Source organism: Corapipo altera, unplaced genomic scaffold, assembly GCF_003945725.1.
Source record: "Corapipo altera isolate COAL_440 unplaced genomic scaffold, ASM394572v1 119, whole genome shotgun sequence".
In the NCBI taxonomy this organism is placed as follows: Eukaryota; Metazoa; Chordata; class Aves; order Passeriformes; family Pipridae; genus Corapipo; species Corapipo altera.
The window spans coordinates 790,526-810,457 of record NW_020884985.1 but is presented as its reverse complement, the minus strand read 5'-3'; the positions used below and the strand labels follow the sequence as shown (position 1 = coordinate 810,457).

The window sequence follows — 19,932 nt, the reverse complement described above, 5'->3', positions numbered from 1 at the left end:
ATAACTCTTAATAACTATTATTATAATCAACTGCCATTTCCCTGCAATTTTCTCTTTGAATGCAAAAATATAAATCAGAGAACTTTTGAGAATTAAGAATAAACTATGACCAGAAGTGTTTGTTAAATATTTCAAGACATTTCAGAAAATGATATGACATTGCCCCTAAATGCCTAATAAAACCAACCATTACTACGGATATCCATAAAGTAAGGCATGTAGTCTTTAAAATCCAACAACAAGAATTAAAAAATGAGCTCTTGTAAAATAGCAACAACTTAAACTGTGAGCTTATTTGGCACTGAGTACATGAGAAAAAAATAAAGCTCCTTCCACGCTAGCAGTGTTAAATTTTCATAATTTGGAAAAGTAGTCATCAGTTCTGCTGAAAAACAGCCACCAAATCAGGCTGTGCAGAACAGCGCCTTTGTTGCACTTATGCACTGACAAAAGATTAATTCTTTGCACTGTAGGAAGGACTGACTGCTTCGGAACAAACTACCACTATTCAAACTTCTCCGAACAAGCTTGGAGAAAACTAGATAAGAGCACTTGAGTGATCTGTACACAGACACAATTGAACTGGAAGTGAAGTTACATACACGAAAGAACTATTGTATGGGGCAGGTTTAATTGCCTGAAACAATCCCTCAGTCTTGTTTGGAGCAGTGATATTCCATTTACCAATGTTCACTTCATGGATGTTTCCAGGCACACAGTTTGTGTGCTAGTGGGCTTCAAGAAACAGTGTGCTGGTATCATGTGATGACAGGTACGTCACATATGACATGGAAGTATTCGTTTCTGAAATAGGCAAGCTCATTAAAATTTAGTTTAATTTTAAATGCAGTAATTTATGATTTTAAATAACTGCCACACCATAATCCCTGTACATATTATTCAGGAATGACTACAGATGGAGTTTTCCCAAGCAAAAAAAAAAAAAAAAAAAAAAGATGATTATGAACTGCACCTGTTTCTACCACCCAGACGGTCTTGCACTGTAATTCTTATGTTGCACTAATAATTATCAGATTAATATTTAACTGTTCTTACCCAACATTTGGTATAAACTGGGGCACAGACATCCCTTGAGATCTGAGCCAGCAGCAACCTAAGCACATGTGTTACCACATGCATACTTTTAGTCCCACTGGGTTGTCAAACAAACTTTGAGCATAAAAGAGAAAGGTATGTTCATATAATGAAGAACCACCTTTATACCTCTGATGCTCTGGTTGGAGAGGTTTTTAGGGGAAGCATTTTCCCAAAGAGTGAGCAAAGAGTGGAGATTTTTTTTCAAGTGACACAGAAAGGATGAGAATGGGGGAAATGCATTTATATTGATGCTCTGAATCTAGATTAGAAATTAAGACGTAGAAATAAAGCATAATGACATTCACACAACCAGCCACAAGTACCATGCCAGCACAGCACAAGTGAGAATGAAAACATAAAAGATCAGATGCACAGAAATGGTCTTTTAGGGGACAACTTTCCAATAAGAGAGCTAAAAAACGCACAATCATAAATACTAATACTAAATAAATACACTTCTTCTGGTATTTTCTATAGTTTATTTTTGTCTAATCCCATACAATATTTTTCTGGTGTCAAATCATTACCAATTCTTACTTTTCAGCAGGTACTAGGTAATTAGTTATAAATTACATATATATCTAATGTTAGCTCTTACTTATCTGAATAATACCTATAATATTTTTCTACTATCTGGATATTAATGTATACAATTGGATAAAATAATAGGTGAGATGTGCTTTATGCTTTACAAAGATACAATTGCAGTAATACAAGTTGAGGAGGCAGGGGTAGGTATCCTAATTTTCAAGGTGTCCAAATGCAATACTAATGTGATTAATTTTTTTTTTCTACTCTCATGTTTCATGCCAATTTCCTCTTGTGATTCTAGTTTGTTTTTATTTTGGGATCACAGTAACTGACAGCTTATTCGTGAATTAGGTCCTGCATACTGTTTGCGACAGCTGTAAACTTGAATCATCCCCTGTGTGAGCAAAACACAAATTTCATAGACGTGCATCAAACTGCGTTCAACCAAAATGTGAGATGACTGTTAAAACTACAGCCCCCAAGCCTTCAGCAAATGTAAAGCCTGTCATGTGAAATTCAATGTGGATCTTAACGTGTGGTGTTCTATTGAGCTACTGTACTTGATTCAAAACTAAATTTAGGTGTCACAGAATAAAATTATAATCACAAAGCCTCAAGGGGAAAAGAGAGAACAGAAGAATAAAGTAATTTTGTTCTTAATGTAGTGGTAGTGAAGAATCTTTCCATATAAAGATGTCCTTTTTTGTTGTTGTTGTTGTAAAAGTCTATGACCAAATTTATTTCTGATATTATTTGATTGATCTCATTCTTGCTGCTCCTATAGTCTAACTGACATTGCTAGCATCTGTTAGCTTTGGAAAAAGTGGTATCTTGGTTCAAACATGAAATGAATTGGCTTAGACAGGGAAGCAAAAAAATAACCTACATGTTTTCAGTCATGTTGGACAAAAAAATCAGTGATCAAAAAGTCTACTCTAAGGCAGATTGGAAAAGTGCTCGCACACAGGAAACCCAAGTTAACTTTCTGAAAAAAGCTTGAGGCTTTCCAGAATATAACTAGAACCTGAGCTGGAGTATACAAACTTAAGATATGATATAAACTTCCACAGTTTTATGGCTATATTAAAGCTCACAAAAGCTTTGTAAAAGTTTACTGAGGCTAAAAATGTATCAGCACTTTTATATCACAAGTAGTTGCTGGAGAGAACTATGTGCTACTTAGTTTGCCAGTATTCTCAGCTTTCACAAGTCTGATTTATTTACTCAGAGTCACTATAATTTAAGATCTGGATGCACTGCAGCCCCCTAAAAGGTTGTGGTGAAAAGGCAGTTGAAAACCCTACAAAAATTTTAAGTATATTTCAAATTTGTTTGGTATTTGCATGCTTTTAAATTATTTACAATGTGAACTTATGCTATAATTTACATTACACTCATAGTTACCAAATATATTAATAACTCTGCAGAATTATTTTCAGTCCAGCAGGTTGAAGAGTTGTGGAGATACCTGGTAGCATAGCAATGGGACCAGGGTCTAAGAAGCCGGAAAAGTGAAAGGAAGCAGAAGATAAGGGCAGAAGGAGTTTAGTGATATGAGATGTAAATCCACTGGATTTACAGGGTCTATAAAACTCTGGACTCTGATGTTCATAGAAGAACTTACTTGGGTCACCCACATACTGGATGGTACAACTTTCAATAAGGTATCATGTATAAATCCTATAAAATGCACTGAGCCACACTTGACTGATGCTAGTTATAACTGTGCTCCAAAGTTATTTTTGTCAAAGCTCATGAATCACTATCTTTAGAACCAGAAAGCAGTCACAGACTATTATACATCGCCCAACTCCAGTTGTACAAGTCCAATCCCTTTCAAATCTTATCCTTTGGTCTTTATTTCTAGAGTGGATGAACTGAAATCCAAGATGGAGAGAGCTTATCACACTGGAAAGTCTGGATTCATAGCTGATCTTCTGGGATCTTGAGCTTTTATGGTTTTTGAGCTGGTGTGGAGAGTTCATAACATTATTTAAGACAAGGATCACAGTACTACTGTTCTTTTCCAGTACCACTGAAAGGTTAATTCTTTAAGACAGTGATAAAAAAAATTCCTATCTGAATGTAAAACCACTGAGTTATACAGCAATTCATATGAGACCCGAAAGGATTAAGGCCTGGAGACTGCCACACTGAAACACAGACCTGAATGGACTTGAGCAACTCCATCACCCTCTGTCAGACAGTGTGCTAGGAATGTTTCTCCTTCACCCTTCTGCAGGAAACTGTATCCCCTTCAGGTCTAAGGAACATCACTACTAAGCCTGATTCAGAGTTTTCAGGCTGCCAAATGACATTGACTCTCTGAGTATACACACACATGCACAGAAACTCCTGGCTCAGTCTCTGCTTAAAAATATACCAATGTGGGGTTTATACAAGGTTGGGATTAAGAGAGTTGGATAAAACAGCAACACATCCATCAGAAACTGAAATTAAGCCTCTTTGAACATCTTAAGCAGAAAGGAACTGGGTCACTCAATTATCTATGCTTAAAATTAGGCATTTAACTTATTTCAGCTTATATCAAATTCTTTAAATCATTCATGGGAATTGACTGATCATTCAAGTTAAATATCTGAAGTAATGAGAACCAGGCATCTAGAGACAGACATGTATCAAACACACATTGGTTAATAAACAGGTTTTGATTTAACAATCAAAGATGCATCAAACTTTTTAAGGTTAAGTTCAAATTAGCAGTGTGTTGGTGAGAAAGGAGTAAAACATAACATGCTTTTAGTTTTGCTCAGGCCTGTGCAGGTAACAGTGCAAGGAGAGCAGGCTCTGTGTGGAGAGCTGGGCTGTGCAGCCCTGTCACGTTCTCATTACCATATGTTAAGGTGTAACAGAAAAAAAAAAGTGTCAGGTATAAAAAGGTGCTCGACTTCAGTGTTAATGCTACAAAGGTGTTGTTAATAAAGGCCTAAAATATGACCTTATCATATGTTTCCTTAAAGTTCAAAGCAGCTCTGAAAGACCAAAGCCAGGCTAATATACACTTCTTTCAACCAAGTTTCAATTAAAACAAGCCAATATTATTAACTTATGTATGATTAACAACCACCTTGCAAACTGATTTGATCAAGCATTATTTATTCCAAAACAGGCTTCTCTCAAGAATATTCACAAAGGAAAATACTCAATACTTAAATATCTCAAATTTGCAGTTAACATTTATTTTTAGCTTTTTATTGTACGAGTTTTTTGGGAAGTGTTCAACAAGGAGACTGTCCTAATGATACAAATATCCTTGAATTCTGTTTTTTGTTTCATTCAACGATAACAGAAGCCAGCTGCTGATGTTAGATGTGGACTGGCTTTGATCTTCAGCAAAACATAGAAAATCCCCTTTCTACATTTTTTCTAGTCCCATACCTTATGGCCACAGCGACCAAAATCCAGAGACCTTCATGTGCCTGACCTAACAGCTTGGTGGGGAGGGGAACAGAGCACATGAGAGGTGGCTCTCTGCAGACTGAGAGCATTTCTCTAAAGCCATGTAGTTTGTTCTTACACCTTCTGAGGGTGGTGACAAAGTGGTTCAAAAGGACCTTTGCATTAAGCTTGTATTCCCCCTTGCTTCAGCACTCTCGCTGATTGGTGCTGGACCTAGCAGCTTTTTTTTCCATCACCTTTTCTCCCCAACCACTTTCCCCAAGGTGACATATTAGCTAATGCCCAGGGTACTTTTCTGAGGAAATGTAGTTGTAGCTAGAACTGGGAACAGAAAACTTTGGCTGATAAAAAAAATCCCTGAAGCTTATGAGATGCTTGGCTCAAGCACTCACAGATTACCAGATTGCAGCCAGGAAGGCATTTCCCCACAGGGCTGCCTGGCAGAAGTGCCTGGGCTGTGGGTCTCCCCTCCTCACACAGAAGGAAGCTCACCTAGACCTTGGAGCCTCTGAAGCTCACCTAGAAATTTCTTCGCAAGTCCTTGCTACTGCCATGTCCTGTGATACCAATAAAGCTTCCAGGGTCTCCTGCCTTCTTTCTGTGGCACACTGTAATTGTGAACACAGATCTTTTATTATGGGTTTAAGCTTGTTACAGGGTATTAGAAGTGCTGTGCAGTCTCTGAGAGGAGGAGCAGATGATGTCCCCTGGGCCTGCCTGGATTAACTGCTTGTTACACAATTGTCTGTCTGACAACCCAGTTGGTCCTTCTGATCAAGTTTCCAACTTGTAAATTGTGAACTCACCCTAGTTACCAGAAAAAAAAAAAAAATTCTTAATGTTTTGTTGATTCTTTTTCTTGTTTCTGTTTGTTTTGTTTTGGCAATACCTTCCATAGACCCACTTTCATTTTTTTTTCTCTCACAGCAGTTCTTTCCAGAGATAAGGCATAAGCAAAATCAAGCTTAAAAAAACTCCAGCCCTAAAAAACTCATTCTATTTAAACAGAGGCTTAAAAACAATGGTTAAAATGACTTATTATAAAATGTGAAACCACCTCTTTGAAAGGAAGAGTTACATTTCCTAACATCACACATATAACACAGAAGCACAGAAATTGAGCGTGGAATCCCATCACATAAATTATTCATTCGTTGCCAAGGCAGTTCCTTGCAATGTAAGTTTTGAATAGTTAAAAAGTTAAAAAGGTTTTAAAGTTTAAAAAGTTTAGAAGTTAGAGAGGTTTTATATACTTGTAAATGGATGTCAGGAATCAAGCTTTCCCTAGCTTCTCGGCAAGATAAACCATATGGATATGAAAGCATGTTTATGTTTCTGTCTTGGACTGTTTTCTTTTCCAAAACTATAGTCTTAATTTAGAATAACTAAGACCAACTTTTGTTGCTTTTCTCATAACAATTTAAATGAAATATTTGCATGGGATAGATTTATGCTGACTTCTAAAATGGAGAAGTAGTTTGGACATAGAACCTGAACACAAGATGGAAAAAATACAAACTGGAATGCAGACTTTCCTACTTTGCATAAGACAAAACACATCATCAGAGGACCTGACATGCAGTTTCCTGTTTGTTTCATTTCAGAGAACAAAGAGTTTGACAAACATATTTGTATATATAACAGCACAATGTTAGTCATCCATCACTGAATGTTTTTTAGTCACATGACAATATAATGGCAAAAAAATTAAGCTTGTACATTTTAATAATCAGTCAGAAGTAATTATACTGATTTGACACTTCCTTGCTACCCTCTCCCTTTTTATACATATCCATTAATCCTGGTCCATCTTTAGAACATGCATTTCTGCATTGGAAAACTTGTTTGCTAAATAAAATGTGAACATTTGTTCAGTGAATAATAAAACTACATGTTCATACTTCATGCAACACAGTGGCCAAAGAAATTCAATTTGTGTAGCATCATTACAAAAGATTGTGAATTTTTTTTATATTAAGCATGTTTCTGTAAAGTTTCTGACCGTAGATTTTGAAACTGTGCTGTAAAGAACCCATTCTGCTGGTTAAGACGCAACAGTCTAAGAACAAATCACCAGTCAACTTTTATTTGGCAAATATAACCTAGGTGTATGCTCTTAAAACAACCAAATTAAACACCATACATATGCTACTGATAAAAAATGTACACTTTATGCACTATTCTTTCAGCAGAGGCCATGTCTGCTGCACAGCAGTGTAGGCTGCATAAGAATTTCCATTTTAGAGGCTGAAAAGTTTCACAAAATAATGTTCTTGAGGCAAATCTTGGCTAGGCCTGTGTAGTTTGATCTTTACAAGCTAGAATCAAAACCCTGACTCGAGACCCTGTTCAACCTGGAGAATAAGGAATGAAAGAAGAGCTGGAAGTATTGCACATTTCTGCCATTATATATTTCATATTCTGGTGAAGGTGAGGCTGCATGGCTGCTCCTCTGCCTCACTGGGTGTTTGATCAACACTCAGCAAAGTACAGGGCTCACCCTCTCAGGCAGGTGACCCTCTAGTGTCTCCCTATACCCTTTCTTCTTCTTTAGTCAGGGATTGAAAATTCTCCTTCATTCAATTTATGCAGGATGATGTCAGGGGCTTAGTTATTTTTGCAACTCTTTACTGTTCCATTTTGGAGTAGCAGCACAGAGACTCTGTCCAATATTAATTATACAGCAGAATTTAATGCCCTTCCCAGACTTGTTTTGTGCCTGTTATAATAAAAGAGAATTTTATGATTGTAGTCTTGTGAAGGCTGAAGAAAACTAGATTAGATCAAATAGAAGGTTTGTTTTAGATAACCTGTCTTTACTCCCTAGCATCAGTGAGCATGCTCAAATATGTCCAATAAATTCCCCTGAATTCTCACTAGGGTAAAGAGGAGTTTCCATGCAAATGCGACGGTTCAAACACATAACAGAGGTTTGATGTGTTTTAGAAAAGACAGCAAGTCTTTTTTCTGGATTTTCCTTTACAGGTTATTTATAATTCAAATGTACTTTCCATATTCACTTATTTAAAAGCACAGGTTCTAGCAAAAGGAAACAATGCATTGGGAAGAGGCACTGTGCTACATAATCAGTTTTCAGCTGAGACTTCATTTACCACACTGAACTAGTTTCACATCGTAAGACAACCTTATGACCAAACAAGACAAAAGAAAATCCCTTGTGGGTAAGTAGCACTGATCAAGGGAGCTTCTTTTGCCAGAAAAGACAGTTTCATCGTGGCAGTTAGGGGTTTTCTGACTAGAAAGAAAATCATATTGGACAAACAATTCTGCTAGAATTGCATATACTACATTGTAATGACAAGGAATTTAATTTATTTTGTACTATACTGTAACATAGCTCTACATAACAAAAGAAAATATTATGGGATATACTTATATTTTAGTACTGAAGGGAAATGACATCTTTACATGAAATGCTTTTCAAGTTATATGAATTTTTTTATTCCACTTTGATAAACTAATGCTATAAATAATCCCTTTATTTGAAGAAATCTTTCAGTCCTTTGTCTTAAAATGCTAGATCTATATAGATCCAGCCACAAAGACCCAGAAAAATCTAAGTGATCCCAAACTTTGTGATAGAATACTCCTTCACAGCATTCCCATGGCAGAAGGCAGACACATGCTGAGGGTTTATCATTTCAGGCTGCTTCAGCTGAATGTTTACTAAAATTTGTAGCAAAGGTTAAGTTACTAAAGCTTTTTGGGGAGATGGAACACACATACACACACTTACCATGACCAATAGGGGAAACTGTCGCTTTCTAATCTTAACAAACACTAGCCTGCGCCACAAAACAAATCCATAAAAGAGAACATAGATATTTTATTGTAGGTCCCATATTGCTTCTATAGCCATATCACAATGATCTCTGTATTTCTCTCATCACAGCATACTATCACGCTGATCCTAGCTCTTGGAAAAAGGGAAATGCAGAACACATATGTGAAATAAAAGAAAACACATATGTTCCAGATTAAGCCAATCTCAAGATGTTAAATCCCAGACCTGCTTCACAGAAGAGCAAAATGAGTATTAGCACCATATGATAACTATTCAGTTTAGGACTAGACTGTAAATTGTAACATGGTGTTTTTCCTAATAATGGGTCCTAATTTGGTTCCATCTCACTTCTGAGAGACACTGTCTCGTCAACATTTATTCAAAGCTACATTCACTGCACCAATAAGAAGTGCAGTTATTTTTCTGGCAGCCTGATGCTCCCTCATTTTATCCAACACCAAGTGAGATCATAGTTCTCATTTGTTGAGAGTCATCCAGTGAGCTACTTAGTCTCTTGACCTCAAAAATTTATTGGGCTACAGAAGAAGTGGTTTCTATAGACACCTTTGCTTTGGACATTCAGTTGGGATATGGAAGGTTTAAATACTTGACTCTTCCCTGGAAAAAATTTTGTTTTGAATTTCCTTTGCCCTATCTATCTGCCCCTTCTATTTTAGTATGGCTGAAGAACAAAACACATGAGATTTTCATACCTTTTCTTACCTTATGTCTATCTACCCTCAGAAAATAAAAAAGTTTACCCTTATTATTGAAATTCTTGTGATAGCTTTTCGTATTGTTGTTAGTCCTTATAAGCTCTTTGGCCCACCTCCTCCTCAACACAGTTTTGACTGAAGCATAAGAACTAATCTACCTAAAATAGTTGTGAAACCATAAGTACATATATATCTCTTCAGAATGTTATGTTGAAGTAACTAATAGACATTCCTAATTAGAATGAAATAATTTGAAAGAAATATCATTAAGCAATTCTCTATTATAATTAAGAGAGAAAAGGAAACAATAGGACTATATAAGGTTTGTTTTCCTCTAACTAGATCCAGTTGAGTACAGCTGGCAAGAAACCAGGAATTGCCAGATTTGCAGCATTTTTTGATGTTCCATAATTTGTTTTCGTTACACATCAAAATCAAACAGACCTTTCACAATCAATTAAAATAAAGGAAGATTAAGAGAAGTGGTCCACTTATTTTCCAAATCAAAGGTCAGACCTCAACTTGTGTTACCACATGTCCGGTAATTAACCCAAATACCTGAGTCTTCTGGGATCCTCTCTTCCTGCTCTCCTTAATTCCAGGATAACTCACTGAAGTCAAGAGCATCCCCACAAGGAGTTCTGTTTTCAGGTAATTAAGACTAGTGGACAGGGTAATGTTAATTAAAATATATCTGACATAGAATATCTTAATTTGGAAATGAGCTCTGAAGATCATCTGGTCCAACTCTCTGGTCAAAACAGCAGTTTGCTATATGATTGGTTTAAATACAGATGCTGATAACATTTTTGCAGAATTTTTTAATCCTTAACTGTGTTCAATAATTATGTACACCTCCTCACAAGTGTAATAATCAGAAATCACAGAATCATAGAATGGGAAAGGTTAGAAGGGACTACTGGAGGTCATCTAGTCCAGCTTTCCAGCACAAGCAGGAATACTCCAGTGACTAACAGGAAACAATTTCAAGCTAGCACCTGTGCCATTCTGATTCTTTTATCAAATACCTATTTCACTTCATTCCCTAAAATATGTCAGCTAAAAGGAAACAGTCCATAGGTCTTAGACACAGAGAAACACACACACTACAGAATGCTGTACTAAGATCACGTGTTGGTTATGTGATTTTCACAAAAATCAAACTCTTTTTGTACCAGTGAAAAAATCAGTAGAAGATATGAAGAGATTATTTTTCTAGTAGCACTATATCACAAGTTTCCTCACCAAGTTTAGTAGAATTATTGGTGTAAGCCAGCACTTTTCAGTCACTCAGCAACTCACCAACTGCTCCATTGGAAGGTGTTGTGAGGAACAGTGTGTACTGTGTTCAGAGGGGTCTGTGTGAAGAGGAAACACTGGTGAAATTTGCCTCAGCCCTGTGTTGGTCTTATCTTCTAGCACAGAGCGGCCCAACTTTTGGTCACTGCTCTATAACACTATCGCTCCACAATATTTATATAGCATTAAAATACATTAAAATCTTGAAAATTTCATCATTTGTACTGGAACTGTTCAGAATTTTAGCAATATATTTTCAAACAAACCAGAGTGTGAACAGGGAACAACCACAAAACAAATTCACCTGCACAGAGTTTATGAAGAGTTTGCAAGCAATACAAGAAAATTATCCTGTCCATTCAGTGAAATTAAGGAATAATAAATTCATGTTCAGAAATAAATTTCCTTTCCAAAACAGGCTCTTTGAGAATTTTGAGGGGATTTTGGTTTGGTTTGGGGTTTTTTGGGGGGTTTTGGGTTTTATTTGTTTGTTTTTGTTTAAAGACTAATTATCCAGTTCTTTATAGTATCTGAGTGACTTTAACAAATGTGTATCAGCGATTCAAAAAGTAGAGTCTGTCTGATGGCCTAGCTACTTGGGCTTTGAAATTTAAACATGACCTGCACAGAATTAACAAAAAATAAAATTAAAAAAGCTTGAACTACTAAAGTGTTGTTATTGTTGTTTTAAATGACAAATTATTGGGATGGAATTCAAGACACTTAATTATCACATTAGTTAGCCAGATGGTTATTTGAAATCCCAACAGACAAGTATCCGAATTATGTTTTAAGTTGGGCTCAACGAGTTAGCAGGGGCAAAGGACAGCAAAAGGATGTGACTTCTTTCCTTTGCTTGCTTCAACAAATACAGTTTTTTCTGCCTACCCCCAAGCAATGTTTCAAAGAGAATTTATAGAAATAATGGTAGCCAAAGGAACATGAGTGTTCTACAACTCTTCAGATATATGCGGCCACTTAATCTTGTTACCCGCGACACTAAATTTCCATTAGCTTTCTCAAAGAAAGGGATTTAGAAGCAAACTCCCATAAAAATGGAGACTTTTTTCTAAACCTGAAAAATTGTTTAAATATCCTGCACCCTCTTTTTCTCTCCCCTAAATGTTTCGGCAACAAATGTGATTCCTTGTTGGATGACTTCAAGGGTGGTGGGGAGCAGAGCAGTCATGCACCCACGATCACAGAATAAGAAGGGGTGGTATGACTTGGCTTTTCTGTGCTGTTTAGCAGCTTGTTCAAATGGTCTCAGCACATTCACAAGAGTTTCCATTAGTGTCTGCTCCAGATGCGAGAAGAATCCATCAATTTCATTTTCAAAATGTCATAGCGTGTAATAACTGCCTTTGCTCAAACAGCTTCTCTTAATAGAGAATGTTGAATTTTGTCTGGTAACTGCATCCTGAATAAGTTTGTCTTGGGGAACAAGTCATTATTCTTGGAAGAGTTTCAGAAGTTTTTTGGCTTTCACAGGCTGCCTGGACTATGGACAGATACCATCTGTTCTTATAAGAATATACATCTCTAGTGTATCATAGTACTCATGTATGAAGTATATAGACACAGAAGGGCAGCATCTTTACTCCCATCCCCACTACAGAAGCGACAAAAATCTTGGTACTTGTTTTCTTTTAGTGTTTGAATTAGAAGAGGTAAAACATCAATGACACAGAACCTCATTTCCTTTAAAATACTTCTCAACTGACCCTTTGAGAACAGCAGTAGCACCTGATGTACCCACCTAGGTGCAGACTTTGGCAAGACGCTTCTCTAAAGTTATAATAGTAGTTCGATATGTGAGAACAGAGGGTCTGGAAACAAGGCAACCAAAGATATTTTACAAACAACCAGAAATACAGTAGCCTCTGTAAGGTGCTATTTCCAAGCAGAGAAATACCACAATTTTCCTTTCCTTAGTGGAGATGTGAGGAACAGAAATATTAAATGGCTTGCTAAAATGACACTGGTATCTGTGGCACAGAAGAGTCATGCCTTGTTTCCCATGTTTCAAACCACATACCTTTTGGATATCTGTCCAAAGAAGTTAAATCCCTTGTTTTATGTATTGCTCTGATGTAGTAATTGGTGAAACTTGAAACAAAACATAACAACCAACCTCAAAAATTCAAGTCCCTATGATTTTCAACAAGACTAAAATTTTTTAGTGATGAAATACAAGTACTTTGAGGTGTTGCCCGGGAGGATCAGCACATGGAAATATTAACACAAGCAAAATGTTAAATAGGATTTCCAGTAAAGACAGTGTAGTCAATTTGGTTCTTGGTATCAAATAGCAACATCTGTCCTGTGGTAGGTATATACTAACCCCATTAGTTTTTTCTTTCACATAAAAACCAGATTGTCAGTATGAGAGTGTTTCTGGGTCAGGACATTAAAGTCAAGCTAATGCATACCAAATGCATCATCATCTATGTATTTTTACAGTTCTGGGGTTGCCCACATTGTGGAAAAACTGCTTTTCCTAAGATTGTTCTTACTGAGGTTAAATATCACAGAGAACCGTAGACTATACTGTGTTCTCTCTTATCCTGGGGTCCTCCTCTTTAGCTGACACCATACATGAACACATATTCACTACATGAGACAGAATTTACTAAATGTTGCTTCAAAATATACAAACCGAAAAAATAGTGACCAGCCTTGCCTTCAGAAGGACAAAAGCAGAGAGATGAAATACCTTGCCTGTGATGATGTAATAGGTCAGTAAAAGGAGTGGGACTATAAAATGCACCATCCGTTAAGTGAATCATGTACTACTCTTATAAACTGTAATATTGCTTCCCTTGAATTTCACTTGAAAGAAAAATATTGGCTTAAAGCGCATGCTGGTCTGCTTTGTCTCCAAATACATACTTCAAAGAAAGCTTGCAAATATTTATTCCAAGGGTGCTAGTGGGCAATCTTTTAGAAATAGAGTAGCTACCAACAACATGTCATGGGAAATAAGTGCTGAAGTTACTTGATGGCAGAGCACTGGACATTTATATGGGAAAAATAGTCTTTCTATTTTGAGACAGACTAGGGGAAGCGGGAGAAGAAAGAGGAACACCTAGCTGTCAGCTCACAGCTCCTGCAGATAACTGAATGACTGCAAGTCACAGGGAAATTTGCCCAGGCCTTAATGCAAAATGTAATAGTTGAAAGAATAAAGAAATTTTTTGTCTGGGGGAAGGGGAGTTAGTTACACTCATAAATGGTTTTAAATGTAAATTTTGCAGCAGTTTAACCAGTTGTAATGTTTGCAGAATATTTCAGTGGCAAACAGGTTTACAATAAATTATGGAGCCATATTCTGTTTCAAAACGCAAAGATCCACTACTTTCTTTCACAGTTTGTGTTTTTCACTGGAAAGCTTGAAGATGATCCTGTATAAATTTAATTATGTATTTGCAATTTATTGTTTCCCTACTGTTAAACCTATCTTTTCTGCGAAACTGCTGAGTCTTTGGGAGAGAGCTGTTAAAAGACTGCAGCTAATCAGTCCTTTTTCTGGAAGGACCCTCTCAGCTATCAATGAGGTATAAGATCTGTGGCTTTCAAATTCTACTGTCTGAATTGTTCTTCCACAACAGCTGGAGAAAATGCTTTCAAGAGTTTTATGCTTCTTCCTGTGTGGTGATGCAGCTTTCCTCTAACGACTATTTCCCATCAATACCCACAGACACCTACATTCTTAACCACTAGTTTAACGGTTTCTTACCACTTCCACCTTTCCGGAAAAAAAAAAAAAAGAAAAAGAAAAACTAAAAAAAAAAAAAAAAAAAAAAAAAAAAAAAAAAAATTAAAAGACTCACTCAGGAGAAGGTTTACAAATATCTGCCCACCAGGCTGTTGAATGAGATAATATCTCAAAGATCTTAAAATTAGGCGTACAATTCTTGTCTAGAGAACAAAAATCAAAACACACCTGAATGTGTGGTGGTAGCCGATGTGACCAAAAAGGTCAGTATATACTCTTTCCCATGCTAAGATTAAACTGATCTTTACTGAAAACTTCACAGCAGGGAAAAAAAAAAGTGATCTTTTTCTATGCAATGTAGCAAGATGAATAGGTAGTACAGTTATATACAGTCCATTGTACTGAATCATCCCATGTTCTGTTGCATTACAAGAAAGTTAAAAAAGTAAGTATTTCTTAAAAACTGCAAAACACATGAAAGCTCTGTTTTTTTCCAAGAGCCACTATCTAATGACTTTTCTGGGAAATTTAATGTTTGTTTCATTTCCCAGAGGACTCTGGAAATCCACCCAATTGACAACTTAAACTGACACTGCATTAACAATAATATATTTTAACCTTATTCACTTACACAATTCTTCAAAATTGCAGTAAAATATTTAATGAACTGATACTTCCTTAGATAGTAACTAAGAGTATATTAGCAGCCCAGAAAATCAGTGTGTGTTAAACTGACATATGCTCTAAATTATTAAAAATATTGTACACTTTCATCTAGTTATAATAGTTATACACTCTCTATTAGTTATAAAGAAAAGAACGAGGACAACTGCAGCAGAAGAACCTGTCCATGACACAGTCTGGCAACTAGTAATATAGACCACTATTTCATGGAACATGCCCGAACTTAATTTGGGGTAAAAGACAATTGTAGGATTCAAAAATTTTAAACTGTCACCTGTTTTTAGACCTTTCTCTAACGAAAACACAAACCAGTTTCCATACAGAAGGCCAAAGATTGCTCCCCCCACCCCCGTCCCTGAAAAAAGAGAAGTGCTTTTATTTATATCAAATCATGCAGATCGAGAGTGATGGCTAAAGGTCACAGAAACGCCTTTATAACATCAGTATATAGCTAATTCTGAAAAAGAATATAATATAATATCATTGCTATATACTCTGACCTCAAAAAGCACAGGTTGTTAACATTACTAGGAGGATGTTAAATAGACAGCCTGTAAGGACTAAAGTTGAAAAGAAGTATTTACTGAGTAACAGGCATACTGTCTACAATCAAAGGGAAAAAAACCAGCAAAATATCTATTTCAAAACTTTTTTTCCAGCTAAAAATAGAAGGCTGTTCACAACCACAGGATTCCATTCAGTCAAATTAATCATAGAGAGGAGTGGATTAAATTTAGATTAAAAAGAAACTCTTTTCATCCAGAAAGGTTAGCTCAGAGGCATTCATGAGCACGACAGCAAAATGAATGATCAGGGTTTAGAGAGAATCAGCTGATCCAAGAATCTGCATCCAAACAGCCCAGAGCTCTGGCACTAAAAACCATGCCCAGCCCAGAACCTCAACTACAGTTTGTGTGGCAGCCAGGAGGAGTATCAAGGCTGGTCTCTGTGGCTCTGACAGACTCAGAGGGGAAAAAGGACACTCTAATCAGTTCATGTTTATTAACATCACTTGATTATGGAATGGCTGTGCCACTGCATAAACACAACAGTCAGTATCTCCTCTCCCTCCAACAAAAAACCATTACAAATGCATGAATAATAAGATTGAAACCACTGTTGTTATGTAGCTAATATTACTAAATGTGCTAATGCACATGGGGGGGTATGTAAAATGCAACAAAACTTTTAAAGCAATGTATCTTTAGAATGAGATGCCACAAATTCAGTTCATCTGGCTGGAGCACGGATTCAAATATGTTAATTTCATTTTTGTAAGAGGTTCCATATTACAGGAATACAGGAAAAATAAGGAATGGAATTTGTAAAGAAAGAGGACAATACCAAAAATTAGGTGAACAGGTAAAACTAAGTGGGAATTCACAATTAATTTCCTTATTAGAAAATTTTATGGTCTAAGAATGACAACCACTTGGGCTTACTTGACTGCTACAGCAGTTCAGAAGGGCACACTGGATGCTGATTTGGAAGGTTAGTAAGAGAGAAAAGACTGAAGAATTTTCTGTAGGGGAAAAAACACCCAGTACCCAGAACTTCTCAAAAAAAAGGGGCAACAAAGACAATAACGTAAGTAGGTGACTAGCTATTTTTACTTCCTTTATTTATTTAGGAGACTATATCAAAGGAAAATTCTGAAATCCCAGGTTTTAACTTTTTCATTACACTTTTTATCCTGTAAAAATCAGAAGATTATTATCAGCAATGTTTTTATAGCATTTAGTGAAAAAAGCTTCACTTCTACTTTCAATGCATAATTATAAGCTTTTTAGAACAATGACAAGACTGTTCAGCTATTTAATGTTTGTGTTTAAACATCAGACAAGTTCATCCTATGGTTTATGTTTTCTTTTCACTTTTCTAATTCATAAAACATCTCATCCATTTTCTCATGCAAGAAATTCAGATGAGATAAACATTCAAATGTAGAACCAATACAGAATTTTTCTATTGCAAAAATACATCTGATTTTCTGCATTTACTACTCTCAAAAAAGCAGTTACTTATTTAATGTTTGTAGGTTTTATACTTTTATATCAACTAAAGCTATGGATATAATCTAAATTCAAATTAAAGTTTTAATTTAGACACTAAGAACTTATTTAAACATTTTGTTTTAATTAGAAACTTTATTTCATAATCTTTTTCAGTTAATGAGTATATTTGCCAGCTTTAAAAGCCTGCAAAGACCATAAAGACTATTTTTCTTGCAAAAATATTTAAATTAGCACATATTAATTAAACTGTGCATGCAAACAGCCTTATAAAGAAAAAGCCATTTTATACATTTTAGTTTCATTTTTAAAACAACGAATGTGTAAACCACTAAAATCAGAAATAGTTCATCTTTTTGATTTCAACATGCTCATTCAAAACCCTAAGCAAATACATCCCCTTATCAGACCATAAACATTTGACTGTTTAGTTTTATACATCACTAAAAACTTGTTTGGAAATTTCTCATACATGGATATGCATCTATTTGTCAGTGTGAACACTAAACACCAGCTTGTCAGCTATCACAAGTTCTTTCTCTCCCTCCACAAGAAAATGTGCGCAGAAAAAAAACTCCCCTTTCCTCTCTCCAGGTTGCCAGTGCCATGCCACAACATACTGTGTCAGAGCAGAGAAGCCAGTTTTCATCCTGCACTTTCAGACTTCGTGTAAACTCATTTTGCAATATTAAGATAGAGTTCAGCTTTTGTAAACAATATTAATATTAAAGCATTAAGATTAGAATAGTGTAAACCAAAGTTTTCTCATTTCTGTGCCAGCAACTGCAATAAGATGAGGAGCTTTCACTGACACTCCTTTCAGGCCTCTCTCTCTGCTCCCATGCACTGTGTGTTACTCACAATTTATCTCTGCTTTCATGGGGAACAATAGCATGAGCTGATAATATGCCAAACCAATGAACTCTTATTTCATTCACTTCAGTGTAGCTTAAAGTTTTAACTGGGGGATTTTTTTGGTTTTGGACTGAGAAAGTAGAGTGAAGGCAAGGCTGAATTTTACTATTCACATGCTTTATTTTGTACAGGTGACAGAGTGCTAGAAGAGACTGATATACACATTTTCTGAATGTAAATATATTAACACGCATAATCCACCGAGACAACATAATAACTTGAATAGCATTCATTCACACAGAAAACTGAGTAAAAATAATCTATCCCTTTTGCAGATATTCTATGCCTCCATCTCTATCTGGTCTTTATACAACTGGATGATACACCAACTCCTGCAGCACGTCTCTAAAATCTCACTGTAGAGAGAAAACTTTACTGTTTGTTTTTCAGCTGGCTCATCAAAACAGCCTTCAGACAGCTCCATACTTTCAACACCATTAGAAGATATCACTGACAATATCACTGCAGTTTTAAAGCGATTTGTCTGAATGGTACCAGAAGAAACATCCATAAACAAAGTGTGTGACTGCCCAAGGTACACAGGTGCTACTACTTCTCACAAGCCTAGTCTCCGCTAGGACATAAACGTGACAAATTGCAAAATAACTTGCTGTTAAGCCTCCTTTGAATGCATAATTTACAGTTGAAGAATTCAACCTTTGGTCATTCACGTGGGCAGCTGCTACTTTCAGCCCTCACTGTGTGAATCAAGTCAGGACTGAAACGTCTCATGTTTCTGCCTGCCACCACAAGAAGGACTCAAATCCAGAGGCACAAAATTCCTAATAAGGAAGGTCACAAGACTTTCTGCTATTCTACTGTATATTTAATGTTAAGTTTTCTACCTCAATTTATTACTCTTTCATGAGAAAAGAGGTCACTGGTAACATTTCACTAATTCTCACTGGTTGCCAGGTTGGCATATACAGCTGACAAAATACAGTTGTTTTTTCTTTCCTTCCTTTTTTTCTTTACTTTCTTCCTCTTTAAAACATAAACCAAAAAAATATTGCCTTTGTAATACACAAGCAATCCCTTTCCTGCACAGTCTAGAGCTGTAGGCCTTCCATCAGTCTTTTTCACCACACTTTTAAAGCCACTTCAACATTAAGGAGCTCCATAACTGCATAGCAACTGGCTGGCTGCCAACAAGCTGCAAAACAAATGCCCCTTGTATTGACATTACAGGTTCCTTGATCATATTCAATAAAGCACCTTTGATATTAGCACTATTGGCTAATATCATCTTACAGGGTCTTGAGGGAGAGGTTATCAAGTCTGTAAGACAGATCATAAAGCCAGAAAAGACCCTCTAGTGTTAGAATACAATGAAGTTTATGTCCTGTGAGGTAAGAACAGTATTTATAGGTGGGGGAAATGTCAAAATCCACACATCATCTATGATTCACCATTTTTTTGAGTAACATTTGGTGAACCACAGATCCCACCTTGTCTGAGAAAACCCAAGCTGTTTTCTCGTTATCCAGCCTTACCAGAGAAGTCCCCATGGGACACTAAACAACCAATCATGCTTGGGTACCTTTCTGTCACCCCATATCCTCCTGACCTTCATTTGTTATATCCAGGCAGCTGCCTCTTTCTTTCCCGATCTGGCATGCTCTCAGAGCAGTCTGTCACCCTGCCCACAATGTGGTGCTTCAACACTTGGCAGGTACAAAGCAAAACTTCTAGTGCTCTAGTACTGTGGGCTGTTTGGTTCAGTGAGACCTCTTA

At 36.4% G+C, this 19,932-nt stretch overlaps 1 long non-coding RNA gene across 2 annotated transcripts; it reads right to left on the bottom strand.

The window, feature by feature from the left end:
* Positions 1–3,492: 3,492 nt before the first annotated feature.
* Positions 3,493–19,895, bottom strand: LOC113958078. Of its 2 annotated transcripts, none has more exons than XR_003531409.1 (4): positions 19,766–19,895; positions 10,873–10,928; positions 5,569–5,657; positions 3,493–3,596 (listed from the first exon to the last, which is right to left on the bottom strand). It is a non-coding gene; the product is annotated as an uncharacterized LOC113958078 (long non-coding RNA). The 2 variants fall into 2 exon arrangements; XR_003531408.1 differs by lacking the exons at positions 3,493–3,596; positions 5,569–5,657 and adding exons at positions 7,462–7,768; positions 8,807–8,855.
* Positions 19,896–19,932: the final 37 nt, after the last annotated feature.